Source organism: Calliphora vicina, chromosome 2 (assembly GCF_958450345.1).
Source record: "Calliphora vicina chromosome 2, idCalVici1.1, whole genome shotgun sequence".
Taxonomy (NCBI): domain Eukaryota; kingdom Metazoa; phylum Arthropoda; class Insecta; order Diptera; family Calliphoridae; genus Calliphora; species Calliphora vicina.
In genome coordinates this window covers 24015845-24036518 of record NC_088781.1, presented here as the reverse complement: position 1 = coordinate 24036518, position 20674 = coordinate 24015845, and the positions used below count along the sequence as shown (strand labels likewise).

Sequence of the window (20674 nt, the reverse complement as noted above, 5' to 3'; positions counted from 1 at the left end):
CCTACCGATTGTCATCTATACAAACTTTTAAGTCCCAAAGTTAAAATATTTTTCCATATTTATTAAAAACTGTAAAAATATGTACGTTTTAATGGAAACATTTTTATTATTGTTTAAAAAGTGAGAGACAAGATATTTGGATAAAGGAAATTTTGAAAATTTAAACTCTTAAGGTGTCTGTCTCCTCATGTCATAAAATTTCCAATTTCACTGAAGAATCAAATCAAAAAAAATTATTGCGCCCCCAGGTGGACTCGAACCACCAACCTTTCGGTTAACAGCCGAACGCGCTAGCCAATTGCGCCACGGAGGCATATGTTTCTGTAAAAACTTAAGTTGTACTTTTTGATAATCAAATAACCTAAAGGAATATTTTACTAAAAGCAACCAAAAACACAAATGATAATTTTTTAATTTATAATATGTTACTTTGGGGATATTGATTTTGTCATTCCATTTGTAACATATGGGTCCTCATTAGATTCAAATATAATCTAGCTATGTCCGTCCGTCTGTAAGGCGCAAACGAAAATTGCTTGCTGACTGAAATGTTCCATAAATACTCTCTGTTGATAAGGTTTGTTTGATATGATTTCACTTAGCCTACATGCAAATGTCCCCCGGATTTCCTTATAAAATTTTGCAAAAATGATTTCTAAGTACTTTGAAGTTATACTGTAGAATATGACGAAAATCATGCAATATTTGTCCCTAGTCCCCCATACAAGGCCCCCCTTAAAAAAAAGACTTGAACATTCATAATTGTCTTATATTAAATAAGATCGAGATGGAATTGGACATAAACAAGTTTTATTAGAACCTAAATCTTTCTACCAACTTTTGTAAGAATCGGTTCATAATTGAATTGTTTATTTCAAAAACCTGCCAAGCAATAAAAAATCCAAAATTGAGTTATTGGGCGATTATTGTTTTGTAAAGGTAAATACATTGTTTAATGTAAACAAAATAAAATATTTCCCCCTATTATGGTGAAACAAAGTCTAGAAATCCGTGTTTAGAGCAGAAAGCAGTCAAGTGACAGCGCTTGACTGGTTTCTGGCTATGTAATACTAGGCCTTTATCTAATTTTTTCATATTTGTTGGTTGACTGGTTTATCCAAACCAAATTATACCAAATTAACCAAATTATACTTTAAATTTTAAATTTTTTAGATAAACAAAATTAAAAACAAGTTAGAAAGTATGGTCGGTCAAGCCCGACTATATAATACCCTACAATAAGTAAAAGAGCAAAAACATTTTTCTTTTAAAATTTCAATAATTTATATTTTTGAGTGATTTTCGGAAGTGGGTCGTATATGACTAATGCTATGACTAATTATGGACCGATCGTAACAAAATTTGGTGACATGAATTCTGTATATATATAAAACTTATTTGGAGCGCAATTTGTGGAGATACATTTATAAATTAAACATTTATGACCGATAAAGTATAATTTCGGAAGGACATTTGTATGGGGGCTAGGTGAAATAATGGACCGATCTCAGCCAGTTTCAATAGGCTTGGTCCTTGGGCCGAAAAAATAATATGCACCAAAGTTGATCGAAATATCTTCAAAATTGCGACCTGTACTCTGCGCACAAGGTTTAAATGGACAGCCAGCCAGCCAACCAGACGGACGGACGGACATCGTTTAATCGACTCAGAAAGTGATTCTAAGTCGATCGGTATACTTTAAGGTGGGTGTTAGACTAATATTTTTGGGCGTTACAAACATCTGCACAAACTCCCCACTATGGTGGTGTAGAGTATAAAAAACAAAATTTTGAAAAAATATTTTTTTGAATATTTTTCGTTTTAATTTAAAAAAAAATGTTTAAATTTATTTCTGAAAAAATTTTATAAAAAATTTTTTTTTTGGTGAAAAAAACAAAAGGGATACAAAATATTTTTCCTGATTTTTACCAGTTGAGGGTCTGAATTATTTTGGCCTTATATTCGCCGTTGGAAAGGTCTTTGAAATATATATTATTGGATATCCATATTGTCTACATTAATGACTTAGTAATCCAGATATAGATAAAAAATAGGTCATAAATCAAGGTTGTCCTGGTTGTATCTCAGCCATTTGTGGGCCAATTATCTCGAGCCGGAAGAATTCCCTATATATTGATGTATGAATTATGTATGTAAGTTATTTGGGGGCTACGAAATGTTGATTTCAACATACAGACGGTCAGACGATCAAAACAGGCACAAATCAGCTTTTAAGTGGGAACTCTCTGTAAAAATCATATTTTGGAAGCTGGAAAACAAACGTACCTCTCACCCTCTCCCTTGCAAACATATTTCAAAGAAGGATTACAGATACTTTTTCTGTATTATACAGCTGTCTTTTGATTTTTTTTTAAACTAAATAAAATAGAAACACGATAATAGTCTTATTGAGTGGTCGGCACTGTAAGCCACCGGAAGCCGAACAGGATCGATTACTTAGCTGTTAAAATGAAATTCACTATCAATAGTTGGTCAGAGTACAACGGCCAATGAAAGTAAATAATATTATAATTAAAATTCCATGTTCTCTGTATGCCGATTACTGATCTTATGTTGTTTAGTTTGCGCTACCGAATTATTGAGATAAATCGGGGATAAAATATAAAAATATCTTGATGTTTTACTGGTTACCATATTAGTAATAATAACGAATGCATATAAATAAGATCTTAATAAGATTTTGACAAATAAATATTGTAAAATGTCATCAAACAAAAATATAAATTTAAATAAATCTCCCCTATATCATACATCCTACGCCAAGTGTAACGCTGATAAAATCTTTTATATTTAAATATGTTTTCTGTGAATTGCATCGCCGAAAAGTAACAAAACACATGTAAAATTATAATCATTTTTGTTGTGGAGAGCAACTAATATGAAAATAAACACATTAGGATGGCATCTCCCTGGTGAGATAAAAAAATAAACACATTTTTTTGTACTTTCCAAAAACGTACCAAACATATAAATATTTTTTGGTTTAAAAGATACATAGGGTGCTAAAAAGTACCAAAATTCTGTTTTTTTTTTATCAGATTTGTCCCCTAAAGCGTTATAATTTCGAAAAAGTACCAAACTCCTATCAGCTTGTTTTAAATGGAGTAAGTTTTCTTATATGTGTATTAATTTAGAAGATATATCGAGCCCTTAGCGCCAAATTATCGTAAGCGACATTTTTAAAATTTTTGTTTTAATGCAGAAATTAAAATTTTATGGACCGACTGATGTTTTAGCGTTCTCAGAATATCAAAATTGTTAATAACATCAAAATTATAGGGGGTAAGATTTTATCGTAAGTCAATGTTTACATTTTACAGTAAATGAATTTTATCGTAAGCGACACACAGTGGTATAGAGAAAAAAGAGGGAAATAAATCTGTAACTTCTAAATATTTATATTGGTTTGAATGAAATTTCACGTGCGCAAAGAAGAAGTGTTTTCGAGTTTAAGTTTTGAACATGGTCCTCATGGGCCCACCAGGAGCGCGACCAAGAGCCCTCAAAGTAGGACACCTCGGGTAAAACGATATTATTTGTTTGTTTGAGTTCCGATTTCAAAAACATTATACATGTAGAATCTTCTCATCGAGCACTATAAAAAATCTCGTCGTAGCTATCAATTATCTATTATAGCTTAGGAGATATTCGCATTTGAAAATTAAATTTTCAACATTTTTACCCACCCTACTCCAGTTTTTTGATAACAGCGTATCCAAATATTTCCCGATTCTCCCCACATTTCCTTTATTGGACTAACAACGCATGTATGTGTCAAATGGAAAAAGAACTGTTTAAATATAATGACTAAGTCCAAAGTTATATGTATTCGAATTTAAAAAAATTTTAAAAAGCAATTTCTCGCTATTTTTTGGGAAAAAAGAAGTTTTTTTCTTTTTAAGTTATCGCAAAAAATTTCTAAGAGGATGTATAAGGAATTTCTACTTTCTGAAAGCCTAGTCTTCATAAAATATTTCAAAGGAAAACCAATTTCAAAATTGTTGTTACCGAGGAGACCAGGTCCTTTCAAAAACCACCTATTTTTTATGTAAAATAAAACTTTAGGCCAAAAATTCTCAAATCGCGTATGCGATATCAAAATATAGTAACCGATTATAGGTGGCTCAATATGTTTCTAATTATTTTGTAAAGGGTTCCGATAACACCGGCCCTGGTATGGATATTATAGCCAAAAAACTAAAAATTACCATTTTTGGAATTTTTCAACACTTTTTTGGGAATTGCGGGATTTCTGATAATAAATTTCAAAATTCGTTTTTATTTTTCCATTTTAAATAGAAAAATCTCCATAACTGTGAAATTTCATTAAAAACTATTCATAAATAAAAATTTAATTTCAATTCGAAAAATTTGTATCTATGCAAAAATTCAATAAAAAAACATTTTTTGTCATATTTTTCTATAAAGTATTCCATGAATTTTTAATTGTCAAATGTTACAAATATTTTTGAAAAATAGACAAATAGCTTAAACGAAATTATATTATATCGCATCATAACATTTTTAATTCTATGTATAAATTTAAAAAAAAATCTTCTCCTGTAAAATTTGTGTTTTGTCGCTTACGATAATTTGGCGCTAAGGGGTCGATATGGTTAACGAATTTAATCGTTTTTTCCCATTGTTACGTCCAAAACATTCGAATTTCCAAAAATCTCTCCAAATACTGACGTCAGGACAAACATTTAGAAAAATAATCTAATTTAATCAAATAAAATAAACTTTCATTTTAGTTGGTTACATCGAAACATTATATTTGATTCATACAAATGGGGCCACCTTAATATACATACAGCTACATTAATATTGTTGCTGAGAGGAAAGCACGAATATAAAGACTGCAAAATGTTTTTAAAAAAATATGAGTTACACTGTTCTCTCACTCACACTCTTAGACACATAGAGATTTTTAAATAAAAATTGTAAACAAGTTATAAATTATGCAAAGGAGCGCATTGGAATTAACTGTAAAACAAAAACTATTCACACAACCACTCTCGTACTTATATTTAGTAAATATATAGAAAAATACAGAAGACAAATCCATATTGTACACTAACGAATGAACAAACAAACCAGCTAACCAGGATATTAAACTACACCCACACGTTGTAATGTATGTTAATTAGGGTGGATTTTGGATTTAGGATTTTGGCCAGTCTCACATTGAACATTGGTAACAAAATAATCCTGAAAAAATTTTATTTAAATCGGTTGGGGTTAAGATGTGCCGCAAGCCCTCTGAAGTTTTGAGATGCATGAAAAAATGCATTTTTTTTAAAAATGTGTTTTTATTTTAATATTTATCAAAATATGTTAATTTTGTTCTTACATTTCTTGTTCTAGTGCCCTGAGACACGTTAATGGCCTGGCGATTTTTTAATAACTTTAACATTTTTTTACCAATTTCTGTTTTTTATGTCTCATTAGAACGACAATTACGTACACATTGCTATTCTTTTAAATTAAATTGTAAAAGTAATTTTTTAATGGGAAAATTTTTACAAAAACTGAAAAAAATGCATCTCAAAACTTCAGAGGGCTTGCGGTACGTCTTAACCCCAACCGATTTACCTAAAATTTTTTCAGGATGATTTTTTTACCAATGCTCACCAAACTGGGGGATGAGACTGGCTAAAATCCAACTTTCGTTTATTAAGAGCCACCCTAATGTTTATATGCATGTTGATGCGAATGTATCCATGTATGTTTGTATATACAAATATATTGCATAAATAAGCTTAACAATAACAACTATTAATATTACCATGTTGCATTCAAAAACTCATCTCGTACTTTGGTACTTGTTTCAGTGTCTCACTACTTTTGTTTTTATATTCACAGATGGATGGTATATAGAGTTTGTCATTCCGTTTGTAGAACCAACAATCTGGGTCCTTATAAAATTCTAAGCTACATATGTCTGTCCTTCTTTGCGTCTGTCTGTTGTAGCACCTTGAAGAAAGAACGTAGGAAGATGAAGATTCTTAAATATTTTTTGTTGATCAGAAATTTTTGGTACTGAAAATAGTCAAAATGTTATGGACCAAAATGTGAGTCAACCTCCAAAAAAGTTGATATTTTTCCAAAAATTTCTTCAAATATCAAAATAACAAATTGTAGAAATAATATTTTTAATGAGAAGAGTTGAAAAAGTAACAGAATTTTATTAGATTTAAATCGTTAATTTGTTCAGATTTGTAAATTAATTATTTTTTTTAATTATGGTTTTTGGATTAATAACTTAAAAATGCGGGATTTTTGCAAATTTTTATTTTTTATTTTTTTTAAACATTTGTACAACATAAATTTATTCAAAGCAACATATGGATTCCGAGCCAAAAAAACTGCTCCTCTTCTGAGGCCAAAAATGAATGAAGCCAATTTCGGATACTCTTTTCCGAAGTGAAGCGTATCTCAGAGATAGCTTTCTAAGAGATAGCTTTCTGAACTTGCCTCACGCTAGTTGGTATGGTCAGATTTCAGCAGCTCATAATGGATATGACCCTTTTGCTCCCACCAAATACAGAGACCTTAGCGCCATGGATATTTGGCTTTGATGTCGATTCGGCTTCACATACGATCTCTCAAGCTTCGGTTTATCGTAATGGATCCATTTTTGACCGCCAGTAATGATTCTGTGCAAAAATGATTTTCTTTTATAGCGTTCAAGCATCACTTCGTCTTTCAAGGTCTCTTGGCTTCAATTCGTATAGAACCCAATTTCCCTTCTGTATGAAAAAACTCAAAAAAACTAAAAACGTTAATAACTTTGTAAATAGATGTTCATTTGAGAAAAGGAGCTTGATCGATGATCACTTATTTTCTGATGAAAAATCAATAAAAACTCTAAAAACTAAAATTGTTTAATTGAGTGAGTTCTGATGAAAAATCAATCTTTTATAAAAGCTAGAAGCGTTAATAACTTTGTAAATAAGGGTTTAATTGGGAAAAGGAGCTCGATCGGTGATCACGGATATATTTTGCGTGAAAAATTCATAAAAAATTAAAATCTTTTAATTGACTGATCAGTGATCACTGATATTTCTGATGAGAAATCAATATTATGTGCGAAAAACTTAGAAAACAAAATCGTTTATTGAAAAACACGAGCTCGATCTGTGATCACTTTCTGATGAAAAACTCAAAAAACAAAAATCTTTAATAACTTTGAAATAAGCGTTTAATTGAGAAAAGTCGCTCTATCGTGTTTCTCATGAAAAATTAATACTTTGTGTGAAAAAGTCATAATAAACTATAATGGTTAATAACTTTGTAAGTAAGCGTTCAATTGAGAAAAGGAGCTGAATTGGTGATTATTTATAGTCTGATGAAAAATCAATGAAAACTCAAAAAAATAAAATCGTAATAACTTTGTAAATATGCGTTTAATCTGATAAAAAATAAATATTTTGTGTGAAAAATTCAAAAAACTGAAATCGTTAATAACTTTGTTAATAAGCCTTTAATTGAGAAAAGAAGCTCGATCGGTGATCATTAATGAAAAATCAATATTTTGCGTAAAAAATCATAAAAAAAAACTAAAATAGTTAAAAGCTTTGTAAATAAGCGTTTAATTGAGAAAAGAAGTTCGATCGGTGATCACTTATAGACTGTGAAAAATCAATATTTGATGTGAAAAACTCAAAAGAACTAAAATCTTTAAAGTAGCTCTATCGTTTAATTAACAAAAGGAGCTCGATCGGTGATAAATTTGTGTTTAATTGAGAAGAGTATCTCGATCGGTGATCACTGATATTTCTAGTGAAAAATCAATATTTTGCGTGAAAAAATCATAAAAAACTAAAGTTTTTATAAACTTAGCAAATAAACGTTTAGTTGAGAAAAGGAGTTCGATCGGTGATTACTGATATTTCTAAAGAAAAATCAATATTTTGGGTGAGCAATTCAACAAAACTAAAATCTTTAATAACTTTGTAAATAAACGTTTAATTGAGAAAAGGAGCTCGATCGGTGATCACTGACATTTTTGATCAATAAAAACTCAAAAAACTAAAATTGTTTAATTGAGAAAAGGAGCTCTATCGGTGATCACTGAAATTTCTAATAATTAATGTCATGGATATTTCTGAAGAAAAATCAATATTTTACATGAAAAAATCAAAAAAACTAAAATCGTTAATAACTTTGTAAATAAGCGTTTAATTGAGAAAAGGAGCTCGATCGGTGATCACTGATATTTCTAATGAAAAATCAATATTTTAATAAAATCTTTATAAATAACTGCCAGCTGTCAAACTGTCTTTTTTTGGTAGCGCTCTACTGCGGCGAATTAAAATTTTGCATGAATTTGAAATATATGTTGATGTAGAGCATACAAAGTTCGCTTCGACTTAACAATATAATCTTGTCATTATTTCCTTGTTCTCTGTAACACTTGTATAGTCGTGTCCTGGTACAATATTAAAATCGTGATGTTATCATTGGCTGCAAGAATGTGACTTTAGAGCAGGAGTAAAAAACTGAATGTGAACAAAAAAAAACTAACAAATAAACAAACAAAAGAAATGAAAGGATAATGATATTGCTGGCAAAATATTGCTACATTCGTGTTTAAGAGAATGGGGGGAGTGTAAGTGTATGACAATGTTCATTTTGTAGAGCAAACACACAGATACAAATTGTTTATTTTGTAATAAAGCTGATTTATAAAGTTGAGACAAACAAAATAAAAATTGCCAAAGAAAAACATGGAAATCAAGGCTTCGTAGTCGGTCTTGTCTGTGCTGGGTTTTTATACCACCACAGCAGCATCTTATAAACTTAATTTTTTCATAAAAAAAGTTGGAAAAATAAGTACTACCACTCTGCTATCTTTTGTATACACATTTGGTAAATGCTAAAAAGAATATTAATAAAATAAAAATGAAAATATAAATATTTATGTATGAAGTGTAAGTAGTTGCTAGAGCTTTATGCAAAACTTTATTATTGCTATTGCATTTCGCTTTTGAACTTATATTTTAATAAAGTAATTGTCATTAAACTGTTGAGAGAGAATTTAAAGTTTCATAATATTTATGTTAATATCAGAATTAAAATATTGTAATGTAGGGATAGCATTCAGTTAGAGGCTGGCGGTTTTTGCTGTTTTTCTTTAGTTGCGAACTAAAATATGTTACTTTCAAGTCTCTATTTTCTTTTTAAATCCTTCTTAATACATTTTTATTAAGCTGTCATCTAGTGAATCACTGCAAAATAAAATTAAATATCTTTTAAATTTACTTTCAACTCAACTGTCTGCCATTACAAAATTAACTCAAAATGTCTGCTTTGTGGCTTAACTGTAATTAAGTTCAGTGTCAAAATTTTGAAGACAAATTAAGTTAAAGATGTTTAAATTTCCCTCTTCCTTTAAAATTTCCTTTTGTAGTAGTTACAGTTTTTGCATACAAACTGCCACTAAATGCAAAACATCTTAAGACTTAATGTTTCAAAAAATATTTATTTGTGCTTGAGTGAAGTGGAGGGTTGAGGAGGCAGTATTTGAAATTATTGTTTGAAAGTATGAGAAAGGAATGTTACGTTTCCCTTCACGGTCTCACCACACCGGCCCTACTACACTCAGTGGTTTTTCTCTGGGGTGTGTTCTCAACCCTAATGTTGACCAAGGATCGCACAGAATAACATTTATAAATCATCTCATGACAAATAACAAAAAACAAACAAACTTTACCTTTTTCTACACGAAGAACGTTTACAAATAGGGAAGTAGATGTCGACTTCCAATCGCCCTATTCCCAGCCTTGGCTGCACAATGTCCATAAATAATTTTCTTACACAGCCCCATACCCGTCTTCAACGCCCTATCTGTTGTCAACAATCCCCAAAATTAAATAATTTACTCCAACATGTTCATAATTAGATCAACATAACATAATCATTTATTAATAAAAACACTAAATACTTAAAACTAAAAATCATAATACTAATCTTTTTTTCTTATCACTAACAAATAACACTTACGAATAGTTACCACATCAATACCTTTACAGCCGTTATTTTCAAATATCATTTCTCGCTTTACTTTAAATTGTATCTATATAAATATATATTAGTTTAAAATACCTATTCAAAAGCGCAATTTAATCAAAATTTTTCTGAATATTAATATTTCTCGATTTCTATTTCACACCTAAAGGAGCTCCCTGAGGACGTATAAGATATACTTTACTCTTTTGAATCCCCGAATCTTCACTGACTAAATTATGCCCTATAGGTAAAACTCATACATATATTCATATATTTAAAATATTCTAATAAATTATATTCTTTTTCTTTTTAGTTTTAAATTATTTAAGCACTGGCTGTGATGGTTTTGAAATACACATACACTATACACTCACGGATCACTTTACATTAAAATTGACGCTGAACACAATATAACTTAAAATATAACTTAAATTAAATTTTCATTTCTAATCTTTTCTTTAGTTTTTTTTTTTTTTTTTATAACGTTTTTACTGTTTTGTTGAATATTATTTAATAAATTGATCTTCTATTTTGTAACTTGATATTTTTGTCTTCTCTTTTGTTTTTTTTGTTTTTTTCAGATTAATACTGATTTTTACATATAATGTTGCGGCAAGATTTTTGAACACCGATAAAAATACTTTTTCAAATATAAGGCCTACCTGGCTTCACCTTTGGCTTATCCTTACTAATTCGTTCCTTTCTCAAGCCCTTTGTAATATCCAGGTTCCACCAGCTATATAGGAAAACATTTATCCTCTTAGTTCTAGTTTATTTTTTTATCTATAGATTTATTATTCTACTTACGTAGTTATTTTTGATTTACTAATAAATTTTAATATAAAATTGTTGCTTGGCAGCTTCGCTATTGTTCATTTTTCAAACAAAAAAAACAACTAAAATTCAGTTTATTTTGTCCTAAGTGATGAGGTGTTGTTTAATTTTAGTTTATTTATTGTCTTTGTTAAAATGTTTTTGATTATTTCCCGCACTGTTTTCACTCTTAACTCCACAAGATTAAAATATAAAATGTCTGTATTTTTAGAAAATTTTCATATCTATATTTTAAATTCCTACGGGACTCATTTACTATATTCAAAACGGTTTCCTTATAATACATATGTATAGTTTTTCCCTCCATATATTTTATATTCTTGGCACTTTTCCAGAATTCTCCTTACAAATTACATAAATTATTATCATACTCTTACTCCACTTTTTCCTCTGATCCTAATCCTAGCAAATTATATTTACATCATCAATCCTTCACAATCTACCATTTTTATTATCTGTCCTATCCTATTTGAAACCAGGCTATCAGAAATTTTAGCAACTAATTATTTTCATTCAAATCTAAAGATTTTGAAATGAAACCGTTTTACTACGTACGCATTTTGCTTACGCAAAACATTCGCGTTGCCAATTATACAAAACACAAAAAATATTACAACACTATACAACACTAGGTCATTCATGCAACTACATATATGTTCATTGACATTTCACACACACATGGTAAGTAAACTCATTTTTAATAATAATGTTTTTCTTTTTTCCTTTACAGATTCATTATCAATATAAGCAGACGGATTATTTAAGGAGATTCCCTGGTCAATAAGTATCTTTCCAATATAAGTAATTATTGACAAGTTTTAACATTTTCTTTTTTTATTTGCTTTTTCTTTTCAGGCCAATAACAAACAACTTTAGGACTGGGACTCGGGCAGGAACTGGTCATTCCATTGCAACTTCATCGGCCCCTCCCGCAACGTAGTTTAAAAGAAACCCACCGGGACATGGGCTGGAGATGGTGGCTCCAAGTATAATTTTAGCCCCTCCCTATACTTACAATACAAATCCACCGGGACATGTGCTGGAGATGGTGGCTCCATACAAAATTTAGCACCTCCCTCTATAGTATATATAAATCCATCGGGACATGGGCCGGAGTGGTGGCTCCATACCTAATTTTGCCCCTCCCTATACACAAAATATAGAAATGCTTAAATGAGGGACTGGAGGTTGATGTGTGACCTCTCCCGACGCTTCACCCTAAGTACCTCCCACGCAAAATTTTTTTTCGCTTCTGTGTTGTACTTCTGGCAAGGTTGACACCCCCCGTCATTTGACACCCCCCGCAACAAAACTCCGGATTCGATGGTATAACCAGAGGGGACGGTGTGCGGGCTACATTTGGACAACTAATACCAACGTGGGGAACTCCCACACCCTGAAGTCTCATGACCGGGCATAAGAATGTTTGTGATGCAATAGAGACAAGTGATCGAGGGCATAATCTTTATGTTCGAAGTATCTTTTTCCACTTATGGGATTGTGTACACTAAACTACTGGAAGCTATTTTATATGACTATATACAGGTACTTAAATGAATGAATTCTTTTTCAATATTAAAAGTTCAATAATTGTTTTAATCTATGGTAATATAGTTAAGTCAAGATCAATATTAGGACGAAAACAACACAAAAAATATAATTATATAATAAAATGAATAAATACGTCGTTTTCTTAACCTAATATTGCACTAAATTAACTAATATCACAGATCGAAAATAATGATTGCACTTAGAAAATTATTGTTTTATTGCACATTTATCCTGCATTTCTAATTATTCCCTTATTGAACAGGATTACATCAGATTCGGGATATGAACTTAATGTATACCTGAGAAAACCGCCGACTATAACCTTTTCCATAATGAAAATGCATAGTGGCTCCCCATCATTGATATAGATACCTTTACCGTTCTTGGAATTGGTCCCCGACCAATTGTAGCACACCAAGTGCAAAAATAATTTGGCTGCTTTGTTTCAAAAGTGAAAACAAAATTTTTTTCAATTGTCTTCGATTTAATTCTTTTAATATTTGAAATAAATAAAAATAAAATACATTAATTTGGTATCATCACAACACTACATGGAAACGCCTCAAACATCATCACTACTCTCAGCAATTCTCTAGTACACATTTCACAATTTCTAAAAACTTTTAATCCAAAAGATTCTGAAATTAATTTTTCATATTCCCTCACTTCCGTTTCCTGAAATTATAATTACGGGAAGTACAACAAAAAAAACTTTACAAAATAACTAATTACTTTGTTAATTCTTCATTATTTTCGTTTCAGTGTACCTGCCTTTCACGTTTAAGTCACGTGATATTAATACTGGAATTGAACTACACTGCACATTAACTAGTTTTAGACACCTTTGGGGACATTACACGATATATCACAGATTTGATCACATTACTTAAAAAGTATAATTTTTATAAGGTAAGTAAATTCCCTTATATAATTTATCACAGCTATATCACAGGTTTTTGCTCTTATAGACACAGTCTTTATTCACTATAGTATTGCTGTTTTCAGAAGATTTTTGATATAATTATACCTTAATATCCTTTGAGTGATATATTCCAATTGGTTTCCCTTGAATTGTCTCTAGTTCGTACATATTATTTCCTATGGCCTTAACAATTCTACATTTTAAGAATTTTCTACAAAATTTAGAATTAATATTCTTTCCGAAATTACTTAAAATGGTATTTCTCCGGTACACTTCCTGCCCCGGTACAAACTTAACGATTCTCGCACCTCTATTGTATCTTTCTGCGCATCTATCGTAAGCTTTCTGCATATTCTTCCTCATTCTTTCTCTAACTATATCCATTTTATCAGTTCTATTCAATTCTACAATCTCATGATCAGTTAACGATAGTAATTTTCTTCCTAATTTGTAATCAGCTCCGTTTGTATACATATGATAACCAAAGAGCGCGAAAAATGGTGTTACACCAGTCGCCGCATGTATCGAAGTTCTCAAAGCGCATTCTATTTCTGGAAGATACATATCCCAATCTCTGTGATCGTCTTTCAGATAAGATCTTATAGCTGACAATACAGATTGATTTACACGTTCGCTGGCGTTACTTTGGGGAGAATACACTGCCGTTTTTAAATGTTGTATTTTATAAGTTTCCATAAGAGCTTTAAAAGATTTGGCTATAAATTGGCTACCATTGTCACTGTGTATCACCTCTGGTACACCAAATTTATGAAATACTTCATGTACTAGGAAGTTGATTACATTATTAGTTGTGGCTTCTTTCATCGCCTTCAAAAAAGTAAACTTCGTAAAATGATCGACCACGATGAAAATATAGCAATTCCCTTTTTTGGATCGTGGATATTTTCCCATGAAATCTATATATAACTTCTGAAAGGGTCTTTCTGTAAGCACCATTTGCCCGATTTCTGGTCGAAGATTGGAATTACATGGTTTGCTTTCTTTGCAAATTTGACACTCATTTATAAAATTTTTAACATGTAATGACATTTTTGGCCAATAGTAGAAACGTTTTATTCTTTCCAGTGTTTTAGCAATCCCCCCGTGTGCATTGGTTGGCGAAGAATGAGCTTTATCTATAATTGGTTGAATTATAGTTGCCGGAATCCATAATTTCCATGGACATTCATCCATTGATTCATAATTTGTTTTTTTGTAAATTAATCCGTTTTCAATCTTTAGGTCCGGTAATTTTTCAGCATTACTTTCAATTTCTGATATTAGTGCGGTATATTCATCACTTTCGAATTCATTTGTTTCAAACCCCAATAGATCTGTTATATTGATTTCATCGACGTTAGGCAATCTTGATAACATGTCTGCTACAATATTCTCGGAACCTTTTCGGTGTTGTATCTCAAAATCATATGATTGCAGATGTAGTGACCATCTAGCTAGTCGCCCAGAAAGATCTTTCATTGACATGAGCCATTTTAAGCTTGCATGATCTGTCACAATGGTAAAAGGCATCATCTCAATATACTGCCTATATTTTTTTACTGCATTTACCGCTGCCAAACATTCTTTCTCAGTCACAGTATAGTTCCTTTGGCAAGCGTTTAATTTTTGAGAATAGAAAGCAATAGGGTGTTCCTCATCGTTCCCATTTATTTGATACAAAACAGCACCGATTCCATAATCGCACGCATCGCATTGTATGTAAAATCGTCTTGAGAAATCAGCATGACGTAGTACGGGAGCTGAAGTTAGAGATTTTTTTAAACTTTCAAACGATTTTATCGCCTCGGGAGTCATTTCAAATTTGTTTGACTTTTTAAGGGTATCGGTCAATGGGGCGGCTATCACGGAGAAGTTTTTAATAAACCGGCGATACCATCCCGCGGTTCCTAAAAAGCTTCTCACTTCTCTTACCGATTTTGGCACTTTGATTTCAGTTATAGCCTTTATTTTATCTGGATCCGTTTTTAACATACCATTCCCGATTATAAATCCCAGATATTTAAGTTGCTTGAAGCAAAATTGGGATTTTTTTAACCCGATTGTTAAATTTGCCTTTTTCAAACACTTCGCAACTTCCTCTAACAAATATAAATGTTTATCAAAGTCATTTGAGATGATCAATAAATCATCGAGATATATGAAAACATTCTCCTTAAGCTCTTGAGACACAACCTTGTCCATTAAGCGACATAAGCGTTGAGCCGCGTTGCAGAGACCAAATGGCATGACACGGAATTGGTAAAGTGGTCTACCAGCGACAGTAAACGCGGTATATGGCCTACTTTCCGGTTCTAATTCGATCTGCCAAAACGCGTATTTTAAATCGACGCTACTTATGTAATAAGTTTCGTCGATTCTGCTCAATATACCATCTATATTTTGCAATGGATATGCATCTTTTATGGTTAGTTTATTTAATTTTCTTGCATCAAGACAGAATCGATTCTTCCCTGGTTTCCTAACTATGGTGGTCCGGTTACTCCACGGGCTCTCACTAATTTCTATAACTTTTAAATCTAACATATTGTCTATTTCCTTGAATGTTATCTCTTGCACTGCTGGAGAAATCGGGTAATAACGATCCTTTACTGGTTCTGCGCCTTCTATTAGTTTTATACTATGCTTTTCTAATGAAGTCTTCCCTAAACCCTTTTCCTCGAAAGTATCAAATTTCCCTATTACCATTTTTAATTTGTTCCTTTGATCCTCATCTAAATCATGTGGGCCTATCATATAATCTTTCTCATTTTCTACAAAGTCTTCTTTAATTTTACTTATGTCTATTTCATCTATTCTAATAACATCCGGAGCTAAATTAAACATACGCCAAAAATCTATCCCTAAGTATAATTCTTGTTCCAAATCTGGACAAAGATATAGAAGTAGATTATTCTTCTTATCTTTATACCTTATGGATGTGTTTACTTTTCCTAATATTCTATGGTGTTGACCACTGGCGGTCTTCACGTTAGAGAATATAGGTATAACATTTAAATCGAGCTCCTCCACTAATTCTCTACATCCTCTACCTAAAATACTGACTGTAGCGCCACTATCTAATAGTCCTGATATAATGTGTCCCTTTTCTAATTCTACTTCTACAAAAATCCTATTATCAACATTTCTATTTATTGTATTTACTGATTCTAAAATCATTTTTCTTATTTCGCGTTTTCTTTTATATTTTTCTCTAATTTTCAGAATACGTTTGGAAATCGGCCTCCTGGAATTAAATATTTGCGATCTTACGTGGTCATAATATTTTTCCCGTATCTCTAACGGAACTTCGTGTCTTCTATTCGGTATGTAATTTGCCCACTTATCTAATGGATTTGAAAAATTTATTTTATTATTATTTATATTGGTGTTTATTTGTTGTCTTGAATGGGGTTTTTTGATGGACGTAGGTCCCCTGTATCCACTACGTCCCTCATTCTGTTTCCCCGCATACATTCTGGACATTTAGGAGCTATCACGTTGGGTTTGCCGCATCGATAACAAAACAAAGCTCTATCACTTGAGTTGCAATCTCTAAAACCATGACCTGAAGATTTACAGTTCCAGCATATTAAACTTGGCTTCTGTTGACCAAAATTAATGGCAGCTACTTCTTCGTAAGCCTCTTCAATATTGTCGTTATCATCCACGTAAATTTCATTAACGTTTCTGAACAGACGTTGTTGTGGAATAGTATTTCTTGTTTCTCTTCTGGGAAAAATACGCTCAGCTTCTATGCATTCAATTCTTAGTTGTTCCACACAGGAAACTGAGATCGGATAAACGACTCTCGCTACATGCTCCCTTACGTTTCTCTTCAATATTTTGATCATATCGTACTCAGGAATTGGTTGTACGAGTCTGGAACGAAGTTTGCACATCGATTGAAAGAAATTATCAATGGATTCGTTTGGTTGTTGTTTTGTTTCGACTAAATCTCTCATTATTTCAAAGTTCGATGTGTTTGTCCTATATTGGCTTAGTAATTCACTTTTAAGTGTTGGCCACTTCATGACACCATGTGTACGAATTCGTAACCAGTACCAATCTCTCGCAGCTCCTGTGACAAGCAAATGGAAATCTCTCAAAATTTCATCCCAGGTTATATCATAATGGGACTGGAGATGTTCTATTCTAAAGATAAAGTCTTCCACACCCATGTGAGTATTATTGCCGTCAAAAATAATTCCCCATTTATCAACACGAATATAAATTTTTTCATGGTTCCTATTTGCACTTTCAGAATTTTCCCTACTTCCCTGAGCGCTACGGTTTTCTAATGATGGATCAAAATTTCCTATATTCCCGATGCCAGTTGGTAAGTTTATTGGGGGATTACTGCCTATTGGTAAAGTATTTCCTAAATTGCGATTGCCTTGCGGAAACATTATGCCGTTTGCAAAAGCTACGGGAGGGTTATGAAATGCGAATCTATTGCCTTCTTGGTTAATATTAACTCTAGTATTGAAGTCATTTATAGCATTGTTTTGTGTAGTTTGTTGGGTATCAATTGATCCCTGAGTCTGTGATCTGACCGTTGACAATTCTCTAACAACCTTCGTTAATTCTCCTACAGACTTTCTGATTTCTTCCATTTCATTTTGAACCATTTTTTTCACCCTTTCCTCTAATGCCCTTTGCACGACAAGCGTTTCATCGGCCACTAATTCCCTGACCTCTGGATCGATCATATTTGACGCAGACGATCCCTGACCATTATTTGCTGTTAATGCAGCCTGCGCATTTTCTGCATTCATGTTAGATCTTGTGTTAATGGTACCTGAAAGATCCCTAAAATGTTCATTACTATTTGCCATATTTGAACGATTAAAACTATATCTTTTTTGTTTTCTTCGAATCTCTGATGAACTATTTAGATTTACCTCTTGACTAGACCGTTTTCTATTTTTAGTTTGAGCACGGGTTTCCCTGTTCATATCTCACTACTTGGCAAAATTTTTGTTCGACAGATCAATGTTCAGAAAATTTTTACTTAATAAAAGAAAATTAGATTCAAGACTATTAAGGTGAATGTTGAGAAAATATGTTTAAAATGTTTGATAATATAAACTAATAAATATTTTTATAAATATAATATGATTAGACTAGAAAAATACACAAAAATAAAAAAAATAAAATAAAACTAGAAGAATACAGAAAAATTAATAAAATAAATAATATAATAAAATAAACTAACTAAATAAAATAAGTAAATAAAATAAATAAAATTAATAAAATAAATAAAATAAATAGAATAAATAAAATAAATAAAATAAATAAAATAAATAAAATAAATAAAATAAATAAAATAAATAAAATAAATAAAATAAATAAAATAAATAAAATAAATAAAATAAATAAAATAAATAAAATAAAATAAATAAAATAAATAAAATAAATAAAATAAATAAAATAAATAAAATAAATAAAATAAATAAAATAAATAAAATCAAAATAAATAAATAAAATGATAAGTGAACGAATAAATAAATATTTTTGAAACCAATGATAACTAATATAAACTTGATAATAAAACTTTACTTTAATTAAAACTTAATTCTTTAGGGATTGTTGACCAGCAGCGGTAAGACGGTTAATTTTATTGATTCTCTTTTTGAGAGCTATTCAAACGTTCTTTAAATCAAACAAAAAAATAAAAAAAACACAAAAAAAACAGTTGCATTCGTGCTCCTTCGTTACCCTACTTGATAACCACTAGAGGCCAGTATGTAATGTTGTTCGACACAACAGACCTCATGCCTTAGACTTGAGCGGCTGTCGAACTCCATTACAACTGCTCCACAATTACAACATCAAACTGAATCTACTTTAGTTATTCTAGAATTCGAAATAGGGTGAACATTTAGAATGAGCATTCTCCCATTGGCTAAGATCAACCCTATCTTCGCTTGCACTAGTCGTTCATTTTTCCAAGCATCCTAACAAAAAGAAATTTATTCGTACAGCAGACTTCTTGCACAATAAATCAAGAACGGATACGACATCCTTTCCCTTTATTAAAACACCTGAAAAAAATATACGTTAGGCTATACAAAAAAAAACTAATGTTCTATTGCCCAGTGTTTAGGTTCTATACACTGTTATAATATTCATTTTTAAGTTTGGGCGCCATATTCTGTTACGTTTCCCTTCACGGTCTCACCACACCGGCCCTACTACACTCAGTGGTTTTTCTCTGGGGTGTGTTCTCAACCCTAATGTTGACCAAGGATCGCACAGAATAACATTTATAAATCATCTCATGACAAATAACAAAAAACAAACAAACTTTACCTTTTTCTACACGAAGAACGTTTACAAATAGGGAAGTAGATGTCGACTTCCAATCGCCCTATTCCCAGCCTTGGCTGCACAATGTCCATAAATAATTTTCTTACACAGCCCCATACCCGTCTTCAACGCCCTATCTGTTGTCAACAATCCCCAAAATTAAATAATTTACTCCAACATGTTCATAATTAGATCAACATAACATAATCATTTATTAATAAAAACACTAAATACTTAAAACTAAAAATCATAATACTAATCTTTTTTTCTTATCACTAACAAATAACACTTACGAATAGTTACCACATCAATACCTTTACAGCCGTTATTTTCAAATATCATTTCTCGCTTTACTTTAAATTGTATCTATATAAATATATATTAGTTTAAAATACCTATTCAAAAGCGCAATTTAATCAAAATTTTTCTGAATATTAATATTTCTCGATTTCTATTTCACACCTAAAGGAGCTCCCTGAGGACGTATAAGATATACTTTACTCTTTTGAATCCCCGAATCTTCACTGACTAAATTATGCCCTATAGGTAAAACTCATACATATATTCATATATTTAAAATATTCTAATAAATTATATTCTTTTTCTTTTTAGTTTTAAATTATTTAAGCACTGGCTGTGATGGTTTTGAAATACACATACACTATACACTCACGGATCACTTTACATTAAAATTGACGCTGAACACAATATAACTTAAAATATAACTTAAATTAAATTTTCATTTCTAATCTTTTCTTTAGTTTTTTTTTTTTTTTTTATAACGTTTTTACTGTTTTGTTGAATATTATTTAATAAATTGATCTTCTATTTTGTAACTTGATATTTTTGTCTTCTCTTTTGTTTTTTTTGTTTTTTTCAGATTAATACTGATTTTTACATATAATGTTGCGGCAAGATTTTTGAACACCGATAAAAATACTTTTTCAAATATAAGGCCTACCTGGCTTCACCTTTGGCTTATCCTTACTAATTCGTTCCTTTCTCAAGCCCTTTGTAATATCC

The 20674-nt window shown here is 31.1% G+C and overlaps 1 long non-coding RNA gene and 1 other non-coding gene across 2 annotated transcripts; one reads left to right on the top strand and one right to left on the bottom strand.

Annotated features, from left to right (window-relative positions):
- Positions 1-239: 239 nt before the first annotated feature.
- On the bottom strand, positions 240-313 carry TRNAN-GUU (transfer RNA asparagine (anticodon GUU)). The gene has a single exon. It is a non-coding gene; the product is annotated as a tRNA-Asn (tRNA).
- A 16831-nt stretch (positions 314-17144) lies between these two features.
- On the top strand, positions 17145-20191 carry LOC135952277 (uncharacterized). The gene is made up of 3 exons (XR_010576026.1): positions 17145-17520; positions 17604-17678; positions 20120-20191. It is a non-coding gene; the product is annotated as an uncharacterized LOC135952277 (long non-coding RNA).
- Positions 20192-20674: the final 483 nt, after the last annotated feature.